Below are 21,553 nucleotides of genomic sequence, written 5' to 3' on the forward strand. Positions count from 1 at the left end.
GGTACTAGAGGGCCCAAAGATCAGAAAATAGATAATGACAGGAGGGTATTGGAAGGAAGAAAGGATCTGATATGCAAGAGCACGCTGGGATTGAAGAAGGGGTAGACACAAGGCAGGGGTTCTGGGCAGGGAATTATCCACATTGTGTTTTCATTGAATCAACTATATATGTATTTGTGTGTGTGTTTCTGATTTTATCATTTTCATTATTAGGTAATGAATTAGGTAATGAAAATTCTAATTATCTTGATTTAGTGATTTTGAAAAAAAATATATACGTATGGTATTTCAAAAGTTAGAAAATAAACAAGTCTATCAATAATACAAAATGCTATCTATGCCACACATGGAACTCTGATTGGCCATGGTGTATATTAGGGGCGGTGTAGAGAATGGACACTGGCAGTAAATACCTAAAGGACTCCACTCAATTTTCAATGACTCTGCAAACCCTGCAGGCCTAGGCACTGCTTTCAGCCTCAGTTTGACAGCTGTATTTGAAATCCTACCAGCAACATGCTTACCAGGTCTCCCCTTCCTGTACAGATAGTGGACTCTCTAGAAAAAGGGCCAACTAATCCTTCTGGCCCATAGGTGCAGCATGTAGGGTCATAGTCACTAAAAGGACCAGTGAAAATGTCTTAAGTTTTTTTTTTTTTTATCGTGTTCAAATATATTGCCTTTTTTTGTTCTAATTAGTTACATATGAGAGTAGAATGGATTTTGGCACTTCATATATAATGGAGTATAACTTCTCATTCTTCTAACTGTATATGACATAAAATTACAGTGGTTGTGTTTTCATATTTACACATGAGGTAATAATGTGTGATTTATTCTCCTAACCCACCTACTTCTATACCCCTCCTCCTTTCATTCCCCTGTATCTAATTTAAAGTGTCTCTATGCTTCCCTAGACACCTTCCCTTACTGTGAATTTGAATCTACATATCAGAGAAAACGTTTGGCCTTTGGTTCTTTGGGATTGGCTTATTTCACTTAGCATAGTATTCTTTAGCTGTATCCATTTACCAGCAAATTCCATCATTTCGTTCTTTATGGCTCAGTAATATTCCATCACGTATATATACCACATTTTCTTTATCTATTCATCTGTTAAAAGGCACCTAGATTGGTTCCATAGTTTAGATATTTCGAATTGAACGGCTGTAAACTTTGATGTTGCTATGTTACTTTGGATATAAACCAAGAAGTGAGATAACTGGGTCAAAAGGTGGTTCCATTCCATTTTTTTTCTGAAGAATATTCATACTGCTTTCCATATGGTTGCATCAATTTCCAGCCCCACATGCACTGTATGAGTGTACCTTTTTCCCCACATCCTCAACAAAATTTATTGTTGCTGATATCCTTGATAGTTGCCGGTCTGACTGGAGTGAGATAAAATCTTAGAGGAATTTTGATTTGCATTTCTCTAATCTCTAGAGATGTTGATCATTTTTTCATATATTTGTTGATTATATTTATTCTTCTTTGACATGTCTGTTCATTTCCTTTGCCCATATATTGACTGGATTATTTGGTTTTTAGGTGTAAAGTTTTTTGAGTTCTTTATATATCCTGGAGATTATGAATATGATAACTATTTTCTCACATTCTGTAGACTCTCTTCATCTTAATGATTGTTTCCTTTGCTATTAAAAAACCTTTTCATTTAATTCCATCCGATTTATTTATTATTGATTTTACTTCTCATGCTTTAGGAATCTGGTTAAGGAAGTCAGCTCCTAAGCCAAAGTGGTGAAGAATTGAGCATACTTTTTCTTCTATTAGGCACAGGTTCTCTCTTCTAGTGTGAAAATTCTTGGTTTACTTTGAGTTGAGTTTCTCACAGGGTAAGAAACATGTTTAATTTCATTTTGCTACATATGGAGTTCCATTTTCCCAGCACCATTTGTTGAAGACGCTGTCTTTTCTCCAATATATGTTTTTGGCAACTTAGTCTAGTATGAGATAACTGAATTTATGTGGGTTTGTCTTTGTTCCATCTATTCGGTACCATTAATCTATATGTCTGTATTAGTGCCAATACCATGTTGTTTTTGTTACTATCACTTGTAGTATAATTTAAGGTTTATTGATTTCCTATAAACATCACATTTTTTAACCAGGGATTAAACTCAGCGGCACTCAACCACTGAGCCACATCTTCTGCCCTATTTTGTATTTTATTTAGAGACAGGATCTCACTGAGTTCTTTAGTGTCTTATCATTTCTGAGGCTGGCTTTAAACTCACCATCATCCTGCCTCAGCTTCTATAGCCACAGGGATTATAGATGTTTGCCATTGTGCCCAGCTAAATATCACTTCTTTAGGGATCCCTTTTCTGCTGTGCTCAGTGATGGCTCTCACAGGCCCCCCAGAATGCTCTGCAGCATTCATCACATGAATCTCTCTTCTCATAACTGTCCTCTCCAAAAGGACAAGTATTCTGACCTTGTATACCTAATGAGGGGCCTGACATGGCAATGGAGTTCCCATCATTATATAACTGATATAGTCATACATAGTCAGATTTGAGTAAGTGAGTAAATTCACACTAAAATACCACTCCAGAGGTTCCATTAATAATGGATGCTGGTGTGCTTGCTTCACCAGAGCCAATCCTTTATAAGAAACAGAACTTGGTCAGAAAATGCCACTCCAGGCAGGCCTGACAGAGTCAGGAAGCCAGGTTCCCAGGTCAACACAACAGAACATAGGGGGTATGGAGCAAATGTATAGCAGTGCAGAGGGCAGGAGGAAACCCCAGGGGAAGGAATGAAAGTGGTATTAGAAGGTTCCTTGGCTCAGGGCCACCTGAGTTGTTTGTCCTCTGGCCCTGGCAGCTCCCCACCCTGTCTTCCCCACTAAGACCATCTGAGCAAGACATGAGGGGGTCAGTACCGTGAGAAGACCAACACAGGCCTAAAGGTGGGAAGGCTTATTTTTGTGTGATCTTTGTGAAATAAAATACATATACAAAGTACCTGAAATGTATCATTATAACATGAGTAGGCTGACACCCACCTCCCCAGTCAGGACCTACAGCATCCCTAGCACCATAGAATCACACACATAGTATTCCTGACCTACTTGCTACATCCCTAAGGTGGCCTTGGCCCTGGATTTTGACATTACCATGTCCTCACACCCCAAAGAGTAATTGTATGTCTCCTGGTTTTGAAGGTCTTCAGGATGGGAACATAGAGCACATTTTGTTCTTTCCACTCAGTATTTTGTGAGTCATCTTCTGGTTGTATGTAGCCTGTTTACTCACTGTTTCTGCATTAAATTTTGTGCCTGAGAGTCTCATAAGCTATGCATCCTGATTCTGTTGATGGACAGTTGTGCTATGTCTGGCTTGTGTGCACTCTTGTGTCTTAATGTGAGGCTATCCTTCTGGATGACTTGTAACATTGGGGGGAGTTTGGAGGGGAAGGGAAGGGAGGAGACACAGGAAGCATCTATTTTCATGGGGACAGGGCAGGTGTGAGAGGCCTGGCTACAGAAGTGAGAGTAGGCCTATGGGCACCATGAAGAAAAGGCACTGCAAATCTCCTTTGATGTTTACTCCTGTCTGAGACTGGACTGGTATCTTTCTCCTAAAAAGATTTGGTTGTTATGGGCACCCCATAATCTTCTGGACTGGGATACCTGACCCCTGCAACCCTCTGGGATATAAACTAGTCCTATATGCATAGAGAAGCCAGGCAAGACAATCTATTGCAAAACACTGCCCATGAGGGACAGAGGAAACACCACCAACTGGCTAACAACTGTGTCTCTTTTCCCAAGATGGGTATATCTCAAGAGTTTTCTGTTTGGGAGATTCAGGGATTCACTGTCACACATCCACATGCTGGCCTGCTTAAAGATAAGGTAGCCGGAACCCTGGAGTGAAGATGTTTACACAGCTGGCCCCTCTCCACACCTCAGCTGTGCTGGGAACCAGGCTGCTCAGTGGAACCCAACTCTTGGAGACTTCTGATAGCTCAGAGCAGAGCTCCCCACCTTTTCAAGAAAACCTATCTCGGCATCACCTCAAATCTCCTATCTACTGCTGGGGACTGTCCTGGCCAAAGATTGCCAGAAGTCTCTCCTGTCATAGGAGACTGGGGGGGCTAAAGCTCCAAACCCCAGTTCTTCTGTTCTGAAGAAATAAGACTTTGAGTCAGTCACTGAAAACCAGAAAAGAGAATTTTATTAGTAGTAAAACTAAATTAAGACTCAAACAAAGAGCACTCCCAAGAGGGTAGGTCATCTCCCAGCAACGAACAACAGGAAACAGTGCTATCTCTGAATTTTTTGGTGTTTTGTGGTTGCCTTGAGAACTGGGTCTACCTTCAGCACTCTTTGCCAATCAGGTGTTCACCTCCTTCGTGTTGGGTGGTGGAGTTTTGATCTTAGTTGGTCCTCTCCAGAACTGTCATGGTGGCCTTCTTGTCCAGAGGACTTCATCTACAAGTCAGTTTTCTGCTAATATGGTTAATGTGGTTAATGACAAGGCAGAATTCACCTTACAGCCCCTACACTACTGAGAAAATTTTTCTTCTGAAATATATTGGGACACCTAGGGCCATAATTTCTAGCTTTACAATGACCTCAATTGACCCTGTCAAGAGTTAGAATAGCCCCCATTAATCTTTCTTTCTGGATATATATCTTGATTGGCCCTCTTTTACCTGTTTATTCTTTAAGGTTTCCACACCTGTTGTTTTTCTGTAAGTTATCTGTTTACCAATTTGCCTTAAAAGTAACATAAAGAAAACCATAAAAGTAACTTTAAAGAAAACCCATGACCTTGCCATGTTATTGGTTTGCATTTCACTGGTCACTACTAACTGCTACCTAATAATCCCTGCCAAGGTTCAAGACCCTAAATCATATCTGGGGCAAGGGTGACTAATACCTACTTTTCTGCTGATAAGGGTAGGAATCTCCCATTCTTGCTGACAGTGAAATGCTCTTGATTATGAGTTAAGCACTATCCAGGGGCCCTCAATATCTAAAATAGAGAAAATCATCTTAGAGTCAAATGCCCTAAGAGAAAAACAACAAGATACAACTATCACCATAAAATTGATATACCAAGAGACAGAGAAATATTAGATACATTGAGCTGTTCCCAAAACCAGAAATTTCCTCCACCAGAAAGTGCTAGAAAACCCCCAAGTAAAAACTTGTCTCCATGGCAAGGGTGGTGAGGACAGAGCATCTTTTGGGGAATGCAAATCTGGTTTTTATGGTAGGGGTTACCAGAGACTTAAGTCAGGGGAAACTCACCACTAAGCAACATCCCCAACCATTTTTATATTTTATTCAAAGACAGGGTCTTCCTGAATTGCTTAGGGCCTTGCTACTTTGCTGAGGCTGGCTTTGTACTTACAATCTTCCTGCCTGAGCCTCCCCAGCCACTGGGGTTCAGGCATGTGCTTCACTTTCCAGTGGCTTCTCCTGCCACATACAGGGCAAGAAGTCTTTGGAAGCCTGCCCTTAATTGGGCAGATTTTCTTCTAGTGCCCTCACTTTCTGTAATGATGACAGACACCTACAGAGGCTTAAGGGTTCTGTGGGGAAGAAAAGAGGGTGGCCATGAAGAGCTGCAGTCAATAATTATATTGGTCTTTTGGCCCTCTTTTCTCCTTTCTTAGGTGCCTTCATGGTTCCTCCTGGTTTGATCATAAAACACCTGCATGGCTAACTTTAAGGGAAGTCCCAGGGCCTGCTACCAATTTTGTAATTTCTAATATCTGGGGCAAATTGAAGAATAAATTTATCTTTTAAAATAAGTTGCCTTTCAAGAGATGCAGGATCTAAGAATGAATGTATATTTACTAAGCCTTCCTTCAATATTTCTACAAAAGTCCTGGGATTTCACCCCAACTGCTGATCAATTGATGCCAATGTCATAGAATAGGTTTCATCCTATAATTTTTAAGTGCTGCCTTGAGACAAATGATCAGGTGATCTCTGTATCACCTTCAAAGTGATTCATCATAACTCAAATGAGGATGCTCAGTTTGACAGCAGAAGGGACCACAAGGTATAAAGTGTTAGGAAGATGTATATCATCCTCCAAACTTTAGCAAACTGAGATCTATGTTAGAGTGTGACTCAAAATTACTGTTATATCTCTCCAGATTACCTCAAACCCTGAGTTTGAATCCCTCTATGTTTTTATCAGGGTCATCAGCAAATCTTCCTATATCCTGTTGGTCCTGTTTTAGATGTTGCATAGAAAAAGGTAGCTGCATTCTTACCAGTCAATATTCCCCAATTTGTCTTATTCGACATTTATAAGACAACTTTCATATAATGAATAAATGAGAAAAATTAGCCTTTTTAATAAAAAGAGCAACTCCATTAACAAACAAAATCCTTTCTTTCTATAAAGATCAAAAACAAATAAGCTGCCTTGTTGGTGTCACAATAAAGTAGCTATCTAATTATTCTAAGCAACAAATACAGAAAGTGACAATATTTTCTTTGACTATGTTTGATCTAGAATAATTTATAACTCTATGATGTACCATTTGTCATCTAAAACCAAACAAAACATATAGTTACTGATTCAATATGCAATATCAAGACATTCATTTATTTTCTTTTAATGGCCATATTATTTGAACATCAATTAATCAGTGATAACATCTTTTACAAATTTACTTTAGTATTGCTTTACTTAGTAATGAATTCAAAAGACTGAAGAACCATGTTCTACTAATTTTAAAGCTACATTCAATCATCTCTACTTTCCTTTATATTCTCTGTGTTCATTTTCAAAAATAAAAGTGGCATGAAAACTGGTTTACAACACAAACTGCAACCTGATATTTTAGAATAATTGAAGTGAAGGTAGTTAAGATATCTTACTTGTGTCAAGATCCAATAAACTCAATAAAATCAGAAAAATTTAGAGGAAACTTGAAAATGCTAATTTTATAACATAGTAGATAAAAGTTAATTCATAGGGCTGTACACATTCTTAAGAAATTGGACAGCTTACATCTGAACATTAAACATTACACAATTAAGATATATGAGATGTTATCTGCCAGTATTTTGTCTCCTGCATATTGGTGGGCTAGCTTATGGATTGCCTGACAAGGCCTTACAATCATACAGCTCTCTGTTCCCAAAATGCTTCTTGGTTGCTTTTCTGGCCCATCAGTTGGGGTAGCTTATTTTAAAAAAAATGAATTTTAATAATTACCTTAGTTAAATCCAATAACAAACATCATCTGCAGCTGGGCATGGTGGCACACACCTGTAATCCCAGCTACTTGGGAGACTAAAGCAGGATGGTGGCAAGTTCAAGGCCAGCCTCAACAACAAAGTGAAATCTTGTCTCAAAACATGAAATAAAAAAGGGCTGGGAATGTAGCTCAGTGATGGACCACCCCACTGAGTTCAATCCCCAGCACATATACATATACAAAGTAGTCTCTCTCAACAACCTGAGAACCCATTTGATTTATTTACAGACTGAAATTCTTAAAAGTACTGTTCTTTTATTTATGAATTAAGCTGAGTCAAAGCTGGTAAGGAGAAAGTATGTAATAAACATATCATTCAGTTCACAGTGAAAAATGAGTCATCAGAATACATATGAGTATTATCAATTATTAGCACTTTTGTCAGTAAAACAAACATTTTTTTCTTGACCCATCATTTATATGTCTTCCTTTGAAACATACTAAAATTTTCAAAGACACAACTGCAAATCTGCCCCACAGCTAACCTGGCATTACAACTATTAACTGGAATTACAACTAGCCATATAAAAATACAAATGTTCACAACTTAACAAAATTTACAAGTACCTTTAATTTAAAAGATTTTGAAGCTAAAAAAGTAAAGGCTATAGTAAGTATGAGTAAAGAACTCATTAAAAACTTGCCTTGGCTGTGCAGACTCACTGGCATGTAGAAAAGCTTGGTGGTCACAATGAAGGATGAAGACTATGGGGGCTAATAGCTCGTGCATACCCTGAAACACAAGATCAAGAGAAATGAATGAGGATAGTGAAAGGCCATTAGTGGACAGTATAAGCTGAGTAATGTTAAAGATCTTCATATTATACAGAAAAGCGTAAAAATGGAAAGGTACAAAATGAGATTTTTACCTACATTTAGAATTTGATCCCAGTTCAACCACAGCACCTATTCTTCCTTAAAACATGGATAGCAGTTCTCTTTTAAAATAACAATGACAAACAATAAATTGGCATGGTAGACAACCTTGCACCTGTCAGTTGCTTCAAGATCTATACTCATAAACATGAATTTCATTTATGCAAATTATAATCATGAGCTACAGTGTAAAGATCTGCAGTAAGAAGTGCAACTAAGAACTGTAGACCTAAGAAAATTACACCCAATGTTTTCATTATATAATGGCTCAAAATTAGGATGTCTGTAGACTTAGGAAGAGCTAAAGTCAGCTAGCTAAAAGTGGTAGAAAATTTAAAACAACAACAACAACAAAACTTTAGAAAGTATGATAGAAAAAGTTTTTCAAATATGATTTTCAACATATTTAGTCAGAAAACTATTATAGGTTTCTTTTCTACTTAAACTAGGGTCATTTTCAAATTATTTAATGAGTTCACTAACATAGTATTTTCCCTTGTATGGGAGATTCAACTGACAGTTACACAAATAGGCAAAGAAACAAAAAGGCATAGTGTTAGTTACTAAACCATCTTTTAAAAGTTACTCTAAAATTCCACTATTTGTTCATTACTTAGGGACATAAGGTATTAAGCATTAGTGACAAGCTTTGTTCATTTAGATTTTTCCTCTTTAAGCACAAAATACCATATTCTAGCAAGCTAAAACAGATTATTGTCCTTCCTGCCTCTTAATTGAAGCATATTTCTACTTTCCTTTTGCTTAGTAACAAGGATGCTCTTCTATAAAAAGACAAGACAAAATATCACCTTTAGAGGAAAAATAAGTAAAATATAAGAGAGCAAAGAGGAGAGAACAACTTTGCTAGTAGAATTAGAGGTAGCTTCCTGGAAGGAAGGACAGAGTCACACAGATAACTGTGCAGTCACTAGTATTGTGCTAGTCTTAGGAAGTCAGTTGTTATCAAAGATGACAGTAGATTTTATTGAATTTAATTTCTAACTTGTCAGTAGTCTTGAATTACAATTATTTAATGAATATTTTGACAGTATAACTTATAATCCATTGACAATTTATGTTTCAATTAAATTACCACATGACACTTCAATCTTTCTTGGTCAACATTTATTCATTTAACAAACCTTGGAATGAATATGCTCTCGAAGAACATGGTAGATGACAAGAGATGAAATCAAGTGAGCTAATTGGGCTTTAAAAGTCATCATAAGGAGTTAATTTTCTTGAAATTATATTATTACTTCAAAAAGAAAGTGCCCAAATTTTGGCAATACTGGGGATTAAACCTAGGGCTGCTCTACCACTGAACTACATCCCTGGTCCTTTTTAGTTTTTGAGGCTAGGTCTCCCTAAGTTGCCAAAGCTGGCCTTGAACTTATGATTCTCCTGCCTCAACCTCCTGAGTAGCAGGGATTACAGATGTGTGACACTGCACATAGCTTATGTGTCATAATTTTAATAATCAAAGTAATAGCATTCAAAGTAGAAAACTACAGAAAAACAAAACAAGAATGAAGTCAAGCAGGAGGAAACAAAGAAACTACAAACTTTAATGGATAGCCTTATGGTAATACTTTAGCATATTTCTGATGTTTTCCTTAGAATATAGTTTTCAGAAGTACAATTTCTGGGTAGAAACATTTGTTAAAATCCCTGATGTATACTATTAGACAGCTCTCCACAAAGAATTCCCTCACTGCACAATATTAAAGTCACCATCTACATTCTTTTTTAAAAATTGTGTGAAATTTCAAGAATTATTGTAATTATATATGTGAAAGCCAGTGAGACTAAACATTTTACTACCATTTTTAATTATTTTGTCCTAATTATTGTTTCCTTTTCCCTAATGATTTGTAACAGTTCTTTACCAATTAAACCTATTAATGCTTGTCAATTTTGTTAGAAATGTTTCCCATGTTTATCATTTGTCTTTTAATTTTGATATCTTATGTCATACTGAAGTTATACATTTTAGTAGTTAATACAATAAATCATCCATCATGGGTTGTGTTTTTCGTTTTTTTTTAATGCCTAAGAAGACTTCCCTCATATTGAGATTAGGTAAGAATATAGTTTTCCCCCAACCCCAGTAAATTCTCCACTCACCTGATATTAGTATAATTTCTGCCATAAAAAATATAACTTTCTTCTTCAAAAGAAGTAAAATTTACTGAATAATTAACATCTTCAATAAATTTAATCTGTTCAATAAGTTGAACAGCCCATCTTCTCTATGCTTTCCAAAATGCCATCTTCACCCTAACCTGAATGTTAATGTTAGTTCACAATTTTTCTGGATATTTTTTTAACTTGTATTCCAATGGCTTGTATATTCCTGAAAAAACTGTACTATTATCCAAAATACTTGAGTCCATCCATTTTCTTTGTTTTTCTCCCCCCCCCCTTTTTTTTGGTTAAAATTATCTTGCTGATTCTAACTTCACTATTTCTTCCAGGTTCATTGTATCACTTAAACACATAAAATGCTAAAACAAAGACTGGGATTTTTTTTTTTTTTACATTACGTGTAGAACTAACTTGAAATAGATATTTTTAAGAACACCAGATTTTCCAATTCAAAATTGTGTAAAACTCATGATTAAACTTCATATTTCACAGGTTTACTACTAGCTATCTTTCTTTGTTTTGGGTGGTAATCTTCAAATAGGTCTTTCAGTATGTTTTCTAACTGATGTGGCTGGGTTAAGGAGGAATTACTTTTATATAATTGAATATTCCTGCCTTTTTAAGATGTTCTCTTTCCTCTAGTTTCTGTGACAGTACTCTCTCTAGATGCTCCATTGTTCAACTATCATTCATCATTCATCATTCACTTATCCCAGTAACTAGTAAATGCCTACATGTGCTATGGAAACAAAGTGAATAAAGTGGGACAGTTTCTAAACTTAATAGAGCTTGCAGTCTAAAGAAAAGACTACACAGTTATAAAGAATAAGAAGTGATGTATGTTTGTGTGTGTATTCAAAGATGTGTGTATGTATTAATACATACAGTTGGCCCTCTGTATCCAGGGGCCCTGCATCTGTGAATTCAACTAACTGGTGATAGAAAATATTAGAAAAATAGGAAAAAAAATCCCACCACATTTATATTATTCATATAGACTTTCTTCTCATTATTCCTTAAACTACACACTTTAACAACCATTTACATGGTTCTTACATTGTATAAGAAACTATATGTGATCTAGAGATGATTTAAAGTACATGGGAGGATGTGTGTTAGGTTATGTGCAAATACTACAACATTTTATATAAAGAACATGAGCATTCCTGGATTTTGGTACCCATAGAAGGGTCCTGGGACCATTTCTCCAAGGACACTGGAGGAAGACTATATACATAAACCTAGATCCGACCAAAAGTTCAGCACGAACAAGGTGTTCATTATACTTTGACTAAATGAAATACCCATCACTTAATGTATCACTGCATTAAAAAAGCTAAAATACAATATGAAAATAGAAAATAGTAGTAAACCATAGCTCAAATCAATAAAAAGGCAGTTCTTGGCAAAATGAAAATGACTGACTCCTCTGAATATTATTCAATGTTTTTTAAGTTCAGATTTGAATTTTACCTAAATTAGGGGGCTAAAAATAACTGGAAGACTATTGATTTTGTTCTCAATTTGGACTAGTAAAGCCTGAATAGTAATTTCAAGTGGGCTAACAAAGTAGCACTGAGGTTCAGCACTTAGCCAGCATGTGCAAGGATCTGAGTTCAATCTCCAGCATTGGAAAAAATAAAAAATTTACACGTGGCAAGTGTGTGTTTTTGTATACACACACACACACACACACACACAGACATACATATATATCTTCAAAAGAATAGATAATCAAAAGGCATAATCATGAATTCAACATTTTATAAATTTGACAAAGCACAATTAAAAATGTATTCTCAGTATACTTTGGTTCCCAAAGTTCTACTTCTATCTACATTATCAGCATTTCTCCTTTCTCCTTGCTTAAAGCCTTTATCCCTGTTAGCTCGTTAGCAGTCACTGCACTTCAAACTCAATGCTAGCTGAAAATAAAGGTAACAAAGTTTTCTTGATCAACAGCCCGTAGGCTCACAAAATTAAACCTGTTCTTTTATCTGCCTGTGTTCATTTAGCCCACCAAGCAGTCTTTATTAAAGCTGAGGCATCAGGCAGTCAAAGTTCATTAATACCATTTATATAATCTCCGTAGTTTCAATTAACTCAGCAAGACATTCTACTACATGATAACAGTCTCATTAATTCAATAAAATCCCATAACAATATGGTCGATGTTAAAAGGTGTGTCACCTAGTATAAAATAATAGCTTTAACAGCTTGTGATGAAACACAAGGTTTTTTCTTAAATTTGATCTGGCTAAATGTTCAGTCCTTCTACAGCAAGGTATTATTTCTCTGTAAAGAATCTATAGGATTTTAAACATGTACAGGGAGTAATTAAGTCTTTTAAAGTGAGACCCAAGAGTGAGCTAATAATACTTTCTCTTAATCAGTAACTGATAGACTTTACCTGTTACCAAGAATTTGATCTCCATATTCCTGTAGTCTTCACACAAATGCAGTGGTCTACATATATCACAAATGGTGGAACGTGATGTTGTGTATTTTTTTTCCTTATCCATGAAACATATTTCTATTTTATTAGATTTTCTTAATCTACTTTTATTCTTTCTTTAAAGAAAAACAGGAAACAAATGTGTAACCTGGGATAATTTAATCCTAACTTGATACACTATCAATACATCTATTACTGTGAGATATTTTTGAATTGGAAAGAGAAGCCAGAACAATGAGGAAATAGGTTTAACAACAAAAGCCAGCACAATAAGAGCAGAAAAACAGAAAAATTCTGAAGCCTTGAAGACTTTGGACTTTGGGCTAATGTGTGTCAACAATACCCTTATGGATTAAGCCATTTTGAATAGGGCTTCTGTTATTTTTCAATTCCCATTCTTTTTTTCGGGGGGAGGGGGAGTCCTTTTCTGTTTGTTTTAATTTTTTTACCTTTTGACTTTGTACTCAACTTTAGATAGCCTACCACCTTCCTTTTTTTTTTTTGCTTTTATTTATTTTTATTGGTTGTTCAAAACATTACAAAGCTCTTGACATATCATCTTTCATACATTTGATTCAAGTGGGTTATGAACTCCCATTTTTACCCCAAATACAGATTGCAGAATCACATCGGTTACACATCCACGTTTTTTACATAATGCCATATTAGTGACTGTTGTATTCTGCTACCTTTCCTATCCCCCTTCCCTCCCCTCCCATCTTCTCTCTCTACCCCATCTGCTGTAATTCAATTCTCTCCCTTGTTTTTTTTTTTTCCCTGTCCCCTCACAACCTCTTATATGTAATTTTGTGTAACAGTGAGGGTCTCCTTCCAAATTAGTGGGAGGGAAAGGGAGAGAGAAGGGAAATTGCATGGAAAGCCTACCACCTTTCAAAGACATTTCCTTCCCTGAGATTATATAAAAGTTTTCTAAATCTTTTCCTACTATTTTTCACATACTTTTAGTTTTTATATTTATATATTCCATCAAAAACTTATTATTCAATAAAGGTATAATCTAAACTTTTTTTGTCCTAGATGGAAAGCCAAATACTAATTTCCTTTTCCTTAATTGAAATCTCATATATAATATATCTAGTTGGCTCCTAGGTTGTTCCACTCATTTTTGGTTGATTTTTGTAATATCACAGAATTAGATTGATTAAAGTGCAGCAGATTGAACCCTGAGCATATACAATTACCACAGAAATAGTCTCCAGTCTCTAGCCAGTTTTATTTTGGAGAAAATGTGAAGAAAGGAACTCCTTACATATTGTTGGTAGAAATGTAAATGAGTACAACAATTATGGAAAACTGTGTGGAGGTTCCTCAATTAAAAATGAATCTATCAGGGGCTGGGGTTGTGGCTCACGGGTTGTGGCTCACGGGCAGAGTGCTCACCTCACACATGCGAGACCTTAGGTTCAATCCTTAACACTACATAAAAATAAATAAATAAAACATAGGTATTGTTTCCAACTACAAGTAAAAAATAAACATTAAAAAAACCGGATCTATCATATGATACACTGATCCCACTGCTGGGTATATATCCAAAAGAAATGAACTCAGTATACTGAAGCTACATCAGCACTTCCATGTTCATTGCAGCACTAATCACAATAAATGGAAACAACTTAAGTGTCCATTAAGAGATGAATGAAGAAAGAAAATGTCGGGTCCATATACAAAGTGGAATACTATTTGGCTATTCAAATGATGAAATTCTGTCATTGCAACAACATAGAAATAAAGTCACTATGTTAAATGAAATATTTCAGGTATAGAAATATAAGTACCACATAATCTTACTTATGTAGAATCTAAAATAGTCAGTCTCATAGAAGTTGAGAACGAATGGTGGAAAGCAAAGGCTAGGGAGAGTAGTAGGGTAAAAAGGACAGAGAAAAAGGTTGGTCAGTGGGCACTAAGTACCATTTAAATAGGAGAGCTATGTTCTGGTATTCTATTTTATAGTAGGAAGACTAAACATTACCTGGTACCCAACAAATATTCATACTTATTACATGTCAAATAAATAAATACTTTCCAAATGCAAAAGAAGCAAAAAAAGTAGTTTTAATATTTCCCTCTGTCTTTTTTTTGTACTTCCGTGTTCTGTGACAACTCCAACATAATTATAAACATGCTAACAACAACAATAAGGACCATAACTACTGATAGAAATTTTTAAAGAGCACTCCATGTTCTTAACTCCAAAGTAAATACTATTATTGTCCTCCTCTCACAGATAACAAAAGTGAAGATTAGAAGTAAGGGAACTGCTGATGATGAGCAGCTAGCACATGGGGAAATTTTTATTCAAATAAACGGGATATGAGTCTAAACTCAGGGCTTTTAAGCACTAAACTATGTTATTCTCCATTAAAATAACTATAATGCTTTTAGGAACTATTCAAAGTAACCAGATCCAGTTTTAATGAAACAGATTATCACTGAAAATGATGATACATTCTAAGGAGACACAGTCAGCATGCAATTAATAAAAAGACATTACTAGCTTAAGAATTAATATAAAGACATTACTAGATTAAGAATAAAATTATTCGCTTGGATGTTCTGTATATACAATAGCAAACACGTTATTTATTATAATGGTAATCTTTACTATCTTAAACTTTGTAAGTTTGAGTTAAGTATATTGCTTTTACCACAGGTGTTTTCTGTTACATTAAACTGAAGTTTGGCAGTCATCAACTAGATGTAAGTTATAATTTGATTGTTTTGGATTTATGAATTTCATCTGTATTGCCTTTAAATGTATATTTGGAAAAATAAGCAAACATATTCAAAAATATGTATCTTCACTGGAACACAATAAAATTTAACAGGAAACCTAGATATCTTGATATAATTAAATGATTCATTTTTCAATAAAAGTAAAAAAATCTTGTTTGCTTTAGTAAAGAGTCAAATAACAGGAACATAAAGAAATCAACTTGAACAAATTTTAAAAAACCATTCGGAAGCTCTATATCTGGTAAATTTTAAAGACTAATAATACATTTATTTATTTATTTATTTATTTAATTATTTATTTATTTATTTATTTTTTTACATGCCACATCACATATTTATAAGTGCTGTACTTAGGAACAATATTTATACATTCAACTGGGAAAAGTTCTATTACTAGACTGGCTTCAAAGATGCTGTTTATAAACAAACTATCAAAAGTTGAGAGAAAAGACTGAACATCTTATAGAAGACAATTTGGTAGAATGTCTTATAATGAGAAAGAAGCATATGTGCTTCAATGAGCTTACTTTTCTTGCCATGCAGCTGACAAGCAGCTCTTAGATTGCTTTAGCATTATGATACAACTCTGCATACAATAAAGGTTGCATTATTGCTCTATCACTTGTCAAGCTGTATAGAAAATTTTGAGTCAACAGATGCCACCTGTAAGATATTTTCATTACCTGTTTGTAAAGCAACTGCTCGTTTTCTCTAGCATAACAGAAAAGAACATCTGTAAGAATCTTTCTCACATTTTCTTGTTGGAAAAACTGCATTTCGGGAAATCTGAAAAAAAGAAAACACAGGATTGAAACTGACTAGCACAATTTCAAGAATCACCCTGAAACTCTCATCTCAAAGAGGTGTTAAGGGCTGCTTCAGGTTTACAACTCTGTATTTGCCTTGCAACTTACACCATTGGTGGGATTAAAAAAGGAATAATAAAAGGAAAATGATTATATCCCAGGGGTTAATGACATCCTTCAACATCTAAACATTTCAAAACAATTCACATATTAAAAGTCATTGCATCAAAAGTTAACTCAAAATGGATCAAGGAGCTTGATATTAAATCAGAGACACGGCATCTGATAGAAGAAAAAGTTGGCTATGATCTACATACTGTGGGATCAGGCTCCAAATTCTTCAATAGGACACCCATAGCGCTAGAGTTAACAACTAGAATCAACAAATGGGACTTACTCAAACTAAAAAGTTTTTTCTCAGTAAAAGAAACAATAAGAGAGATAAACAGGGAGCCTACATCCTGGGAACAAATCTTTACTCCACACACTTCAGATAGAGCCCTAATAACCAGAATATATAAAGAACTCAAAAAATTAGACAATAAGATAACAAATAACCCAATCAATAAATGGGCAAAGGACCTGAACAGACACTTCTCAGAGGAGGACATACAATCAATCAATAAGTACATGAAAAAATGCTCACCATCGCTAGCAGTCAGAGAAATGCAAATCAAAACTACCCTAAGATACCATCTCACTCCAGTAAGATTGGCAGCCATTAGGAAGTCAAACAACAATAAGTGCTGGAGAGGATGTGGGGAAAAGGGTACTCTTGTTCATTGCTGGTGGGACTGGAAATTGGTGCAGCCAATTTGGAAAGCAGTATGGAGATTTCTTGGAAAGCTGGGAATGGAACCACCATTTGACCCAGCTATTCCCCTTCTCGGTCTATTCCCCAAAGACCTAATAAGAGCATGCTACAGGGACACTGCTACATCGATGTTCATAGCAGCACAATTCACGATAGCAAGATTGTGGAATCAGCCTAGATGCCCTTCAATAGATGAATGGATAAAAAAAATGTGGCATTTATACACAATGGAGTATTACTCTGCATTAAAAAATGACAAAATCATAGAATTTGGAGGGAAATGGATGGCATTAGAGCAGATTATGCTAAGTGAAGCTAGTCAATCTTTAAAAAACAAATACCAAATGACTCCTTTGATATAAGGGTAGGAAACAAGGACAGGGTAGGGACGAAGAGCTTGAGACGAAGATTTACATTAACAGGGTTGAGAGGTGGGAGGGAAAGGAAGTGAGAAGGGAAATCGCATGGTAATGGAAGGCGATCCTCAGGGTTATACAAAATGACATATAAGAGGAAAGGAGGGTAAGACAAGATAATACAAATGGAAGAAATGATTTACAGTAGAAGGGGTAGAGAGAGAAAAGGGGAGGGGAGGGGAGGGGAGGGGAGGGGGGATAGTAGAGAATAGGACAGACAGCAGAATACATCAGACACTAGAAAGGCAATATGTCAATCAATGGAAGGGTAACTGATGTGATACAGCAATCTGTATATGGGGTAAAATTGGGAATTCATAACCCACTTGAATCAAACTGTGAAATATGATGTATTAAGAACTATGTAATGTTTTGAATGACCAACAATAAAATAAATAAATAAATAATAAAAAAAATAAATAAAAAAAAATAAAAGTCATTGCATGTGTGAATACAAATTTTGAAAAATAATTATAGCCTACATAGGTTTGTTTTAGCCCATTTGGTTTTTAAAATTAGAATGTGAGTTTGTGACAGTACCTTTTCAAGAAATACACTGTCATTGTTTTTTTGTAAATTTCAGAATTTCAATTACATATGACCACATTATCAGTTTCATCTGATTAAAATGTAGATTTCAATTGGAACAAAAGTTAGTATACACTAGTTAAATGCTCTCTGGATCAAAAAATTTATCAGGTGCTTTGAAGTAATGCAAAATAGAAAAAGGGTAGAGAATCTTCTTAAAAGGAGTTCAAATAGTTGTTTATAATGCAAGAATATACAGCTCCAAGAACCCAAATGCAAACACACAACAATGCAATACACAACTATCTGTTGAAGGCTGAAGGTATGTCATCTTGGAATAAACGGAATTCTGAACAGAATTTTTGGGAGAGGAATGGCATGAAAGATCAGTGGGAGCAGTAAGTAAATCAGAAGGAAAGTGATAAAGGTACAGAAGGCAGTGGGGATTTCAAGGGTGCAGGACAAAACTGTAACTAGTAATCAGGAGGAATGAAGTACTACCAGCAGGGAGAAAGAGCGTGGGGAAAAAATATGGGACATGTCTTTCTGGAAAGAGCTTTCAATGCTGAATTTAAAACTAAAATTCAGTGACTACATTTTTGAATAGGGAAATAAAAAAAGAAGAGTCTGTGGTTAACTAAGTAAAAATAAGTCAGAAAGAGAAGAGTTTCTAGGAAGGCTAAGTATGTTATAATGAAGGGAAATGAAAACTTTACAAACATAACAAAAGCCTGTATTCAAATATGCTCCGTAAGTTCTAGTTAGGTAATCTTGAGCAAATAATTGCCTAACTACCTCATCTACTAAGTAGGGAGAACAACATTGATCTTGTAGATTGATATGACATCATGTGAAAACACCAAGAACAACACCTGAGAAGCTGTAACCACTCAGGAACAAAGATCATTAACTAGCCTTTGAGTAATGGAACTTTGTGAGCTGAAAAGTGAATTGGATGATACTAGAACTAGAAAATAAGAGACAATGTTAGAGAATGAACAGGAAGACTACGACTACGTAGAACACAAAGAAGTGGCAATTACTGAAATAGAAAAATAATCCTCAATGGAGTCTTTTAAAGAGCAATAATACCCCTTTTCCTTCATATTATAATGGTTTCCTGCCTTCTTTAAGAACAGAATAATGCCTCTCAGATATGGAGTTTCTCTCTTTCTTCCTCATTAAATGACTGAAAGTTAGCCCTCTGGTTCATGACCAAAGATTTGGATTAACTGGCTTAATAATTTTGTGTGTTCCTTTCCTTCCATAGTATTTGCAAACTTTCTATGCACACTGGCCCAAATAAACACCGTTTCACTATTGCAATCTGAATGGATCATGGAAGAAATTACCAAACTGCTACTCTGTAACAAACATCCACAAACTATATAATAAGAATTCAACATCTAAAATATAAAAATGAATAAATTGTATTGTATACTAAATCATGGTTTCATTTAAATGCATACAAACCTCTTGCAAGATTAAAAACTTAAAATCTAGAAGAATTAAATTGCAGGTAGATAATTTAAATTGCCCACTTTTAGCAAACACCCAATCAACTGAAAATGCATATTAGGCAGACAGCACATCTACGCCAAAGTACAACATCTACAATGCTCTACAATGCAAAAGTGCCAATTTATGAAATTTCAAGATCTCCTTTTTAAGAGAAGCTACAACTTGTTCTCTAAATTCTGATGAAGAATCCATAGCATCAAATAGGCATAAGGCACAAAAATTGACAAAAGTTCTGAAAGAGAAATCAAAGTCTATGCTAGTACAGAAGTTAAAACAAGAACTGAAATTCAGAGAAAGTTTAGCTGAAAGAGCTGGGAGATTATCCAAACTCAGAAACTAATTAGCAATGAAACTGCCACAGAGAAACCGATACCTGTGCCAATGCATCTGAGCAGTCAGCAGACAGCAGTACTTTTTAACTCCTTCCCTTACCAGTTAGAAATGTCAGAGAAATCAATTTACGTAAAATTCCATGACTTCAGAATGACACAGAAGAACATGGCTCAGAAGGTGGATGAACACGTTTAACAATAGCATACTTCCTACATAAAAGTACTCAATGGTCATATTTTCAAGGTGCAAAATAGAAGGCACTGCATTTATAGGCATCAGATAAGAAGAGAAAGTTAGTAACATTTCTAGGAATAGTAATTGGTTTTTGATGATATACTTCAAGTTTCAGAATAGCCTCCCCTCCCCATTTGACCTCTAGACTTTCCTTTTACCCCATGCCAGTTTGTGCTGATTCAGGATAAGTACTTTTGACATTAGGCTAACCCAGCTATTTCATTTGAAAGGTGAATTTGTTTTTGAAGCAACAATAACAAAGAATATTAACCCAGTCTGGATTCAACAATTGCTAAGATTTTGAAAAACCATCAATGACTACAATTTCATACAAAAAAGAAAGAATAGTAACTTTAGAAAAAATGAGGTTAAAGCAAAAAAATGAGAATTGAAACTGTAAAGGCTCATGATTCTTTCAGCCCAAAATATTAGGACAATAAAAGGGAAAAATTCACACTACATAGGAATTGAAGACAAATTTTGTGGTTATCAGACAATGAAAGTCCAAGAGAAGTCATTTTTGCATTTGCCTGGAAAATGAAAATGGAAGTGTGAAACAGGTGAGGGTAAAACTCTGAAATTACAGAAAAACAATGAGAAAGTAAGTTTTTCATCAAGAAATTTATACAAAAAAATCTAAGACATATATATTTGTATATTAGTTAACAAAAATACTTAGGAATAATAAGGAGATAAAAGATTTATAAATTGAAAACTATAAAACCATTATGAAAGAAACTGAAGAAGGTAAAAATAAAAAATATCCTGTGTTCCTGGATCAGAGGACTTAACATTGTTAAAATGCCCATATCACCCAAAGCACTACACAGACTCAATGAAATCCATATCAAATTCCCAATGATATTTAGAAAGTAAAATCCTAAAATTCATATGGAAACATGAAATAACCCAAATAGCAAAGATCATCAAGGATTACAACCCAAAGAGCCAAAAAAATAAAGCTGGATGTATCATACTGACTTCAAACTGTATACAAAGCAATGATAATTAAAGCAGCATGGCACTGGCATAAAAACACACACATCAACCAATGGAACAGAGTAGAAAGCACAGAAATGAGCCAATTCATCTACAGTCAATTGATTTTTGACTAAAGTTCCAAGAATACACAATGTGAAAATGACAGTCTCCTCAATAATGTTGTTGCAAAAACTGGATATCCATATGCAGAAGAATGAACTGGGACCCTTAACTTATTTACACCAACCATAATATGGGAAAAAAATCAACTCAAAATGAATTAGACTTAAATATAAAACCAGAAACTGTGAAACTACTAGAAGGAAAATACAGGGGAAAAACTGCATTGGTCTGGACACTGACTTTCTTACTTTGAACTAAGGAGCACAAGCAACAAAAGCAAAAATAGTCATAGGGGATT

This window comes from Urocitellus parryii, chromosome 10, assembly GCF_045843805.1.
Source record: "Urocitellus parryii isolate mUroPar1 chromosome 10, mUroPar1.hap1, whole genome shotgun sequence".
Taxonomy (NCBI): domain Eukaryota; kingdom Metazoa; phylum Chordata; class Mammalia; order Rodentia; family Sciuridae; genus Urocitellus; species Urocitellus parryii.